The sequence below is a fragment of the Dermacentor variabilis genome, chromosome 4 (assembly GCF_050947875.1).
Source record: "Dermacentor variabilis isolate Ectoservices chromosome 4, ASM5094787v1, whole genome shotgun sequence".
Taxonomy (NCBI): Eukaryota; Metazoa; Arthropoda; class Arachnida; order Ixodida; family Ixodidae; genus Dermacentor; species Dermacentor variabilis.
Window position 1 is genome coordinate 66,887,256 of NC_134571.1, and position 11,351 is coordinate 66,898,606.

At 42.8% G+C, this 11,351-nt stretch overlaps 1 long non-coding RNA gene across 1 annotated transcript; it reads left to right on the plus strand.

The window, feature by feature from the left end:
* The first annotated feature begins 497 nt into the window (after positions 1-497).
* LOC142577795 (uncharacterized) lies at positions 498-4,303 on the plus strand. The gene is made up of 3 exons (XR_012827066.1): positions 498-590; positions 1,539-1,558; positions 3,921-4,303. It is a non-coding gene; the product is annotated as an uncharacterized LOC142577795 (long non-coding RNA).
* The last annotated feature ends 7,048 nt before the right edge of the window (positions 4,304-11,351 follow it).

Sequence of the window (11,351 nt, forward strand, 5' to 3'; positions counted from 1 at the left end):
CTGTTTTGTCTTGGCAGAGGAGCGTACTACACTCTATTTTAGGTTTTGAGACAATTTCGAGGCAATCACTCATCCAGCTATGCAATCACGATCCAAGATAGTTCAATGGGACGTTTTCAGGCGGCGGGGCACTTTGACACAGGAATTTTCTAACGGTATTGGTTTGGTGACAAGTGACTCAGATAGGCGGAGAAGTTAATGCATCAAAAGAGAAAAATGGGCTTGCGTCCTTCTCCGTTCCTTTACGTGGTACTTTCTACTAATGTGTCACCGAGAATGGACTCCGTTCATATCCCTTATGTTGATAACTTTTTTTTTTCATTTTGTCAAACGCATACTTTCAAAGAATAGCTGTTTTCAATTCCACAACAGCAGCCAGAGTAAAACATAGGTCTATTCATTCGCCTAAGCTCCCTGTTTCATTATTGAAGCGTCTTTTCGTAAAGTTAAAACGCAGTTTTGTTTCCCTTCTCTTGTAGCGGCAAGCGTTAGGCGGATTTATTTAACCTTCTATACGTCCGAGGTCCAGCGGTGTTCCAACATCGGAAGAAATAATCTCACCACAAAGCAAGAGGAAACTGTTCTTACAGGTAAGTTGAAGCCGCGCAGCTGAGCCCAAGTGTAACCGTAAACGCGACGCGCTCATCACTCGTGAATCCTCGCTCGGCTAACGTACGAAGCACCTCATCTGAAAGCAATGTTCATGCCTCTCCAGTGGAGCTGTGGCTCGACGGGCGAACGTATCTCCTTTCGAAACAAGATGTCCTCATCGTGCTCACATGCGTCTCGTATGTCACTGCATTTTGTTTCATTTTGCAGAATATGAAATATACTAATAAATATATCATGACCATTCGAAAGGCAGGATTCGCTTGTCCAGAGTAGCACTGCGCTTCAATTTACGTGAATGAACCATCGACAGATGCTAAACAGTGATAAGGGCGAAAACCGTATTACCATGTGGAGGACAAATAAATAAACATTCCAGATGAAAATTCGTTTTACAGCGAGGCATTCTGGCGACTAGATTAGGCGCTTAGTGTGCGCTGCGAACAGACTTTCCAAAAGTTAAGTCGCAAGCAGTTACAAATAAAGTGACAGGCAGTTCTAATAATGCCCTTATTTTCATGTTTGTGACCAGAGTGTCTGCTGTTAGTGAAGTTGTTAATGGATCATTTAAGTAGAAATTAGTGTTTTTCTTCTTTATTACTCTCATTACTCCCTGTAACGTTGTGGCTACAAGTACTTTCTTTGTGTTCGGCAGTTAAAAAATCCCTGATTTGTTTTCCGTCACTGAGGTTCTCGTCTTACTGATTGCAATACAATATGCAGTCGGAGCTTTATCAAAGTTAACTGAAAAAGATAACGATCGAGCTGCTGTCGCGATAATGCCTGAAACACACAGAACTGGTATATAAACATCAGGTAAAAAAAGACATAAAAGAAAAATACAATTCATGTGCCATAGCAGTTGCCGTTACTCGACCTCACGGAATGAATTAACTCTCTTTTTTTTCTTTTTTGTATCCACCGGTTAGGACCTACAACTGAAGCCTGTGTAAGTTTGCCAGCCGATATTCATGTGAATTGCATTTGCTGCTATGCATTCATCCTAGCGCTCATGCTAGAGCAAGATAGCTGATTTGGTCGTGTCATTCATCTACAAAGTAAAATACCACATTCTCTTTTTTGTCTGACAGTTTACCTCACTGAATTCAGATATGTGTAAATCCCTTCAATATTTTCATTCTGTTACGGTGGCGTTAAATGTTATGCTCTATATGTTGATCAACTAAGGACTATTCGATGAAAGGTATAGTTTGAGATGCGTTACCCAATTAGAATATAAGTACTGTGTGAAAAGATTATTTGATATGTAACCGTGAACCCTGAATGATGTATGACGGAACCACTCAAGAGATAAGGAGTAGCCGGCGCCTTAAATTGCGCGCCAACATCTCCTTATATCATATCAATAAAAAAAAGGGGGGAATACTTTTGGATGTGCTGGCATTGCAGCTAAAATTTCAGGAAGATAACATATTCAGTTTGAATAATGAAGCTGGCCTAATGCGACAGGTTGAACATGTCATAAAATGAAGAAATTCGGGGTTTTTTACAAACCATCATTCGTCGGATTATTCGCGACGATTCGTGTCATATTCGTCGCAGGACTTTGTTGGCGATTCAACTAGCTCTAACTAGTGTAGTCTTAATTATTGCCTGTCTTCGAGTCAGACGCTTTCAATATATATGGGGTGCATAAAAGCAACGTCATTAAACCGTTGTCCGTTTCTTTCAATTATTAAGCAGTAGGAACTTGAGAAAACGGAAACCAAATTCCGCCTAACATATGGCAAATACATAAACATGCCAGATGAAAAGTCGTTTAACAGCGAGGCATTTCTGGCAACTAGATTAGGCGTTTTGTGTCCGCTGTGAACACCCTTTCCAAAAATAAAATGGCAAGCAGTTACGAATAAAGTCTTCAAACCATTACCACATAGCCATCAAAAAGGCTAAGTAGAAGTAGCTGCGATGCAGCAAGTGCAAAGATGATTTCGCTATGCAAAGAAATAACGCCTCGTTTGAGCCATAGAAAGTCACAGCGCCCACTAGTTGTTGCTGCAGCGAATGACCTCTTCATCAATATTGTAGCTGACAAACATTGAAGTAGAATGTGCATGCGCAGCTTTCCCGATTTTCAATTTCGCATCTGTATTTCGAAACCAAAAACTGCTTTTTTGCATAAGTCGGCTTGTATAGAGCCTTAAGCGCAAGGCATTGCGAAAGCCGGTCGTCAAACCCTCTTAGAACAACAGAATTGCCACCATACGTTGTAAAGCAGCACTTTTAAGCTTCAAGTGGTTATTCATCTCTAATGCTATGTGCCACGCTATGCTTGTAATGGCTGCATGTCGATTAAGAGCAGGCGCGAAAGAAGTTGCTAACTTTGGAGGGAACGGAACGTAAAATACGAAAATGATTGCAGGGCGCACGAGCAGCTATGACTAAGTGGGCAAATGCGAATCGGCATAAATAAGTGCTTTCTTAATCTTCTTTGATGGTCAAAACATGTATGTATCTTTTTATATTATTTATTCCATTGTTCCGAAAATTAAAAATTGAGAAGCGCTCCAGAAACAGAAGGACATATATAGAAGTAACACACATCATAACCTGCTGTTTTGTGCAATATAGATATCTTATGCTGTAATTACGTTGGTGAAAGCGGAATGCAAAATGTAGATACTAAAATAAGGACTATGCAAATGTTTTAAACGAATTGGATATTTAGCCGCTATAATGATGTCCAGCGTTGGTAATGCACGAATTAGGCTTTTGCTATTTATATTGAGACCAAGTCGAACTGCTACATGCGTTCATTCAAATTTCGAGAGGAGGACTTACTATGTAGACAACAAATCTGTCACCGTCGGCAATGATCCAACACACTGATGTCTTGACGTTTTGATGTTCTGATTCTGAATAACTGCCTACAGAGAATGACTAAACAAGAGCAGATCAGACAGACCCGTCACTGCTTTCTCCAAGCGACCGGATTCATCCCAAAACGTGAAGGAGCTGAACCCTTAATATGCATGGAAGTACCAGTACACTCTATCAAGTAGTGAGAAAAAGGCTTCCTCCTTGCATGACAAGTGACTTAACTTATCTAATTTCATGTATTTTGCCATACGTGTTGGACGGCGTAATTGTGAAGCAGTTCTTTCTTCTTATATATTAAAGGACTTGCAAATAACGTGGTCCTCGGGCTGAAGTTGAAAATGCGATGCGAAAGACGCCGTTTTTTTCGTTCCGTGTTAGCAGTGCCAGAGTGCTTATTGACGATTTGACTAAAGTTAAGATTCTAATAGTCTGACCTTTGACGTTGACTTTATTTCTATCAAACTCTACAGTTCAGGCTTCGACTTCGGCCAGCCAGAGAAACAGCCGCAGAAGATGGCGAAATGAAGGGATGAAGCGGAAACAGTACGCGTATTTCAAGAGACAATTATGAGAGCTATTTCAATCGTATGTGTAAGTTATTTGCATATATCTCGCAAGAATATGTGATTTGTGCCTTGTACCCAGCTGCTAAAGACCCGGCGAAGTACCCGAGGTAATCTGTCTCCGCGCATAGAGTGGCCGCTCACCGCTTGCAATGGCGATGTCTAGGGACGCAGGCCACACGACAAAAAGTGATTAGAGGTTTTGGGATATGAATATGCGGACGCGGAGGCCTTCTAGGAAGTAATTATGGACAATAAATTACACGGCACAGTTGCAGAGCGCCTTCGAAAACGAGGCCCAACCTGGATTTTACTTTGGCGGAAGGAAAAGAAATAAAACATTTTGTTTGAATCGCGCACATTTTCGTATGTTTCTTTAGCTTGCGTGATATCTGTCAGGGAAATTACTTGCATGTTGCAACTCGTCAAGAAATTTGCTATGAGGGTGGGTGCGTTCGCGACACCCTGATGAAAAGAGACATTCCTTGGCCATGCTCTCCAAAGTTGCTTGCCGGTGCCTCCGCATAAAACGGTAAAAGCGTTTAGCTATGCAATATAGACAGTTATTATTTGGTGCTTCTGTGAACGGGGAGTTGGGAGGGGGGGCGATTGTGGGGCCTCAATATATTCAGGCGAAATCCGTCACTGAACGTTGCCTATATTCTGGGGCAAAAATACGCAAATGGCACTCCTAATTCTCTCCTAGAAAGTTTATGCTCATAAATGCAGCGAGCAGTACACATTGTGTTCTGCGTGTTTCAATTCGTTTTAAACAAAGTAAACATGTTAGGAACAAGTGCATGAACGTGTTTGTTTCATAGAAACGTGCAGATACTAAAGCTACATTGCCAATATTGGCAGCCATATTACGCCGTTATAGCCGCAAGAAAGTAGTTATTACGATTTGCTCAAAACTGCACGCGTGACCTTTACGGGACAAGAGCGAAGGGACAGGGTACATAGTCTATAAAACCGACTTAAGCTTGTAATGACTTAGCCATATAGGAAACGATCAATGTTTCAGAATAATATCCATTGGCGGGATTTCTGTCCTATATTTCTGTCCTCTGCTCACAAGGTAGGCACGTGCAGTGCACTGACGATGCCCGTCTGAACTGCCCTATCACCCCGTGTGATAGCCCTGGCCCGTTCATCGGCGTATCTGGCGGGCTCCTGCACGCCTTTGCCTACGCCTCGCTGGATCAGCCGGCTATCAGCGGTCTCCGCGCTGCTATTACGTCATCTACCGAGGATATAAAAGCGTTGCCCCCAGCGCCCTTCTTCAGTGGGCTAGGTGACAGCGGTGCCGGGAAGATGGTCACCCAAATATTTTTCTTTGTGCAGGTATGTTACCGCAAAGGCGCTCATTGTATTAGATCCGACGATAGGTTTCTACTGCTGTTCCTATGCCCACATGATGTTTCCTGTTCTTGACAAATGATGTATTGCTTGAGTCGCCTTCTGTTGAGCGGTGGCCTGGAAGTAAATCCCAGCCCCCCAAAGAAAAATTCTGGTCTTCACCCTTCCCCCAAAATTCAAATGGCTTCGAGTAGCCTTACGAGATTCCGCGGCAGCCGTTGCTTCCATGTCACACGCCGACGCTATGGCCGTTGATGCTAATGACACTATGATCAGCAAAATGCTATCTGAACTGTTAGATGGGCAGAAGCGATTAGCTCGTGACATAGCCGACATAACGTGATTCCAGGAAACATTCGACGAGCGTATCGAACGTCTCCATTCTCGTGTGACTGCGCTTGAGTCTTCACCACCGGAAAAGTACGACATCTTACGTGCTCAACTTGATTCCTTGCTGTGGTGCAGCTGAGTAAGAAAAATGATGACCTGAAAATAGGTCTCGTCGCAATAACTTGATCTCATATGGCATTCAAGAAGACCCAAATGAAGATGGGGAGCACTTATTAAACAAGGTGTCAAATGTCATTTCAGAGAAATTGTCGATCCAATGTCCAAGAATCGGACGCTCTCATAGGCTTGGTAGGGCACGCGAGGACCGTCCACGGCCTGTTACTCTGAGGATTTTGGACTACTCCGAGAAAATAACCACCATACTAAGGAACATACACACATTTTAAGGCGCTGACTACCATGCAACCGAAGGCTTCTCCTTTAAAATTCGTGCACTCCGAAAAAAAAAACTTTGGGAAGCGTCCCAGGTATATCGCAACAATGGCTCTGAGGTGAAGCTTCACTTCAAATACATTCTCATCAATGAATCTTGGTACGTCTGGAACGCTGATAAGGATGTCCTTGAGAAGGACCACAAGCAGTCCCCCAAACGCGTAGCCCGACATTCTACTACGTCTTCTGTTTGTACTCCTAAGCACAGGCATGATAAGCTTTCGATTTTGAATATTAACGCTAGAAGTATTATAAACAAATTTCCTGACTTCTTGTCTCTTGCGTGCTCGCACTCTCCACATATTGTGGCATTACGGGTACGTGGCTTCACAATGGCGTCCATGATTCAGAATTCACTCCCCCAGGCTACTTGGGCGATACGAGCGGATCGACAGGATAGCAAAGGCGGAGGGGTCGCTCTTATCGTTCGATCTGACATTAAGTTCTCCGTTATGAAGGCGCCAGCAGAAACTGAATCTTTCCCGTGTAAAATTTTTTTTAATGAACAGCCCATTGTAATCGGCACTCTTTATCGACCACCAGGTTCATCTGTCGATGTATTGCACATCCTTAATGATTATTTCAACATACAAACATTCAAACTGTCTATTCTTATTTTGATGGGCGATTTCAACGCTCCAGATATCCATTGGCCATCATTTACGTATTCTGGTAGCGATAGGTCTATCTGTCAAGAATTGCTTAACATTTCCTTGTTCTTCGATCTAAAGCCAATTGTTAAGGAAGCAGCAAGAGGTGACTCGCTGCTTGACTTGGTCTTTGTCGGTTCAAATATTTATCAGTGCGGGTTCGAATGTGATATTGTTGATGGAATTTCGGACCACAAGGCTGTGGCAGTTACTATTAACTCTCCTGTTTTCGCGCCGCTGTCGATTTTCACCACGTTTCCCGATTTCGCTCGCGCTGACGATATTGCTATCACCTTTTCTTGCTTCTTTCTTTGAATGCATTTCACACGATTAGTCATAATAATATTTGGGGTTTTACGTGCCAAAACCACTTTCTGATCATGAGGCACGCCGTAGTGGAGGACTCCGGAAATTTTGACCACCTGGGGTTCTTTAACGTGCACCTAAATCTAAGCACACGGGTGCTTTCGCATTTCGCCCCCATTGAAATGCGGCCGCCGTGGCCGGGATTCGATCCCGCTACCTCGTGCTCAGCAGCCCAACACCATAGCCGCTGAGCAACCACGGCGGGTACGATTAGTCACATAGGTGACATCAACGAACTAGTCAGCAACTTTGAAACTATTGTCAGTGACTGCATGCAACGCTTTGTTCCGCTAAAAACAAAGAAAAAGAACCTCAAAGTAACCTGGATGACACGTGATATCCTTCACGTATCACGCCGCGTTGGACGCCTCAGGCGCATGAAGCGTTTATCAGACCCTGATAGTGCTATCAACAAGTTTCGTAGGGCAAAGGAAGAACTGCGAGCAATTACGAAAGCGGCAATGTCCAGTTAGAAAATCTTCCAAAAACTAATCCTCGCAAATTTTTCCGCTCTGTTTTGCCAACAGAGTCTACATCGGCGTTTATAATCGTCAACGATGAAACAACTAATGATCCGTTAATAATAGCTGATGCTTTTAATGCCTACTTTAAATCTGTGTTTTAATCAGGTACCCACGCAGCTATATCCATTGACCCTCCTAAAGTGGCAACCCCGATTACTGATATCATCATTAATAAGCATGGTGTACTGAACCTAATACTACAGTTAGACACTAAAATATCGACCGGTCCTGATGGTATACCCAATTCTTTTCTCATTCGTTATTCATTGTGGTCTGCTCGCTATCTAACCATCATCTTTCGAAATTCCCTCAATACCGGCATTGTTCCATCCTCATGGAAGCTCGCCAAAGTACATCGATTATTCAAATCTGGTAATAAACAGCTCTGATCTAATTATAGACCTATTTCATTAACATCATATTCATGTAAGATGCTGGAGCATATAATTCACAAACATATAATGGAATTTCTGGAATGTAATAACATGCTTTCTAACTTTCAGCATGATTTTAGGGAAGGTTTCAGCACCTTAACACAACTAGTTGAATTCTCACACGACAATCTCTGCGCCCTTGATATCGGCACCCAGGTGGACACTTTTTCCAAGGCTTTCGATACTGTACTGCATTCTAATCTCTGATGTTGAAAAATTCTCACTTGGTTAGCTGGATTGCCAGTTTCCTTTCTCATCGGTCACAATTCGTATGTTATAATTCAACTAATTCTTCTTCTGTTGACCTGGTGTACCCCAAGGGTCGGTTCTTGGTCCTTTACTATTTCTACTAAACTATAATGACTTTTTTGTATGACTTATTTTTGTCTAACCCACTCCTGCAATAGCCCCATAAAGGGGCTGCAGTATCTATACATAAATATAAATAAATAAATATTTAAACGCTCTTCGAAATCTATTCATGACAGTCTTTTATATTGATTGCAATTACATGGAAACTCCAGGCCTATTTAAGCCATTGTCGTCGTGATCACCGTGATGTTCCGTTTAAAATCCAAGAATGATAACATCGTCCCCACGGGCCATATGCTGCATGTGTGAGTAAAAGTGCGCGAGGGTGAGCCGATGATGCCGGCTTAATCTCGCGCGCGCAAGAGAGGAAAGAGAAGAGAAAGCGCATGGGAACGCGCCGGGAGGAGGGGAAGGAGGCGGCCGTTCTACTGAGGTGGCCTCTGCGTACGGCACAGCTGCGCCCGGTTATGTGGGCCTTATCTTCAAAGCGCTCAGCGAAGGGGGCAGAGTCTAAATGTCTAAGCGCACCAAGGGCCGATAGCTTCGTGTGCGCTGTGTTTTCGCCACTTAGTTTGCATTGAAGAGAGAGGCAGCATCAAGATCTATTCCCTCGCCTCTTTGCCGCGCTTCCTCACTCCAGCGTTTAGACAGCGAATTTGCGCGGTCATCGAGAGAGATGTGTTCATGTTTGCTTATGCTCGTGACACCGTGCTTGTTAATTTAGCTAGTCAGTGAATGATTACAAGCTTATAGGGCCTGTAATACTACTATCCTTACTTCGTATAGATGTCTTATAATTTGCTATAGCAATCAATGCTTCGCCTTCCTGGCGAAACTGAGACTTTTTTAGCAAAGCTGGCAACAATATCTTGTGGCCCTTTGACCAGTTACAATGTGTTCAAAAAAATTTTGTGTCACGTTAGTGCTCTCATAAATGTGCTATCATAAATGTGCTGCACGTCCTCGACTACGTCACTACCAACGCTTTACACCATTCAATAATTAGAATATTGTAAGGCAATGCAGTGTTAACATTGTGCGCTCTCTGTTTAGGCTCTGCAATACGAGATGACGCTATCAACGTTGTTGCTGCTGACGTATCTCCGGTAGCCTGGCATTCCGTGCGCAACAATAAGTTTACTGATCATATAAGCATCTATTATTTTTAGGTGCCATGAAAGTGATTCGTAAGGATCCCCTCATCTATGGAAAGAATAAATGTCGTCGAATGTTCCGAGAAACGTTGATTCACTTTGACAGCATGAATTGAACAACGTAGCGACGGTGCGTACAAAGAAGCAGAAGTTCTGCTAGAACCTGCGTTAATGCACAAGACAGCCGCAACTTCTTCTTGGATCTCATGAGCCGTCGATGAGATCTTCGACACCGACTACTGCGGTACGTTGCATATCCTTCGCTTGGTCTACATTGAGAAAATAAACGCGGTGCTTGGGCTGGCAAGCGTGAAACGGGCGGCTTACTGCGAAATGCTAACGTTCGTCGAGAATGGGTAACAGGCTGGCATTCTCCTCTTTCGTGCTTCCTTGAACGGCGCTGTGTAAACAAGCGCTGACACATCGACAAGGGCCCATGTAAGATGCATTCAGTCGAGGCCCCTGCTGAAAGGGTTATCGAATATCGATGCTCCGGCAAGCAACTAACACGGCCAAATCGAACATGACACCTACGCGCATTATCTCTACTTCGACGCAACAGCCGCTTGACTATCATCGAATGTCGGACAAGCACGTACGTCACACGTCTCTTAATATTGCCAAAGGAAAACTCTATTTTTTTTTATTTAACACAAACGAGTCAGCAACAGGAGGAAGCGCTTCTCTTACACAATGTGAGCACGAATGGTTGTTTTTTCATCGACCAAACGAGTAAGCGAACGAACGAATGTCTTCTTGCTGAGTCCGCGCATTGACCATCTATGGAAACGGTGAAAATAAGAAAGAGGTTCGCATTAAATGATTGAACTGATGGCAAGATGAATAGTTGAAGGACGCAGTAAACTTGTCTCTTTCAACCCCAGCTCGGCAAGAAGAAAGTTTACCAAGTCGAAATTCCAGGTTGCAGGAACTATTTCTCTGAATAAACGGTATACTCGAACGTATGACACATTCCTGTCTCAGTGCGCGTCCCTTGCCGAAATGCTAGGAGTACTATCTAAACTGCTCCTCCTTGCAAGTGTACGGAAGCTAGCCAGTTGCTAATAACTATAAAAAAACCAGTTCAGAGGGATGGAATGAATCTGACAATTAATAAATTGAGCATTTGGTCTAAGTCTTTTCCCTGCCTCAATGAAAATTAATTGTAGAGCATTGTGAGGAAATATAAGTAAAGAAAGCAGATGTCATGAGCCCTTAATGTGACGGAACAATCTTTGTAAGATTTTATAAGGCGACTCGTACTCATTTCGTCATTTCAATCGATATGAAAATTTAGTAGAATGTCTGCGTAATGATACTCTAAGATTCTCGCTGCTGAAAACGTAGAATTCGTGAAAATATTACATAAAGCAGCGACAAGTGGAGCAACGTCAGTGTTGGTAATAACCGGCGAAAGCTGACCGCAGGGACACAAGTGTATTATAAGCTCGGCCTATAATGTGAATTATAATATACATATTTATACAGAGAGAGAGGGAGAGAAAGAGCAAAGTGGAATTAAAAGAAAATAATGAAGATCAAAAGAATTTTGAAAACAATAAAAATATATGTGAAATTTATTACCCATGATTATTAAGGTTATTTTTCTAAATACATATTCTTCAAATATTTTATTTCTTTAGGAAACCTACTATTCAGTCACTCAGAGTCTGTTGCTACTCCAACCGGCATTTGGAGACAGTCTATGTTGACGGTTCGGACAACTTCAAGCTCAAGTAATGGAACATGTCAGGAC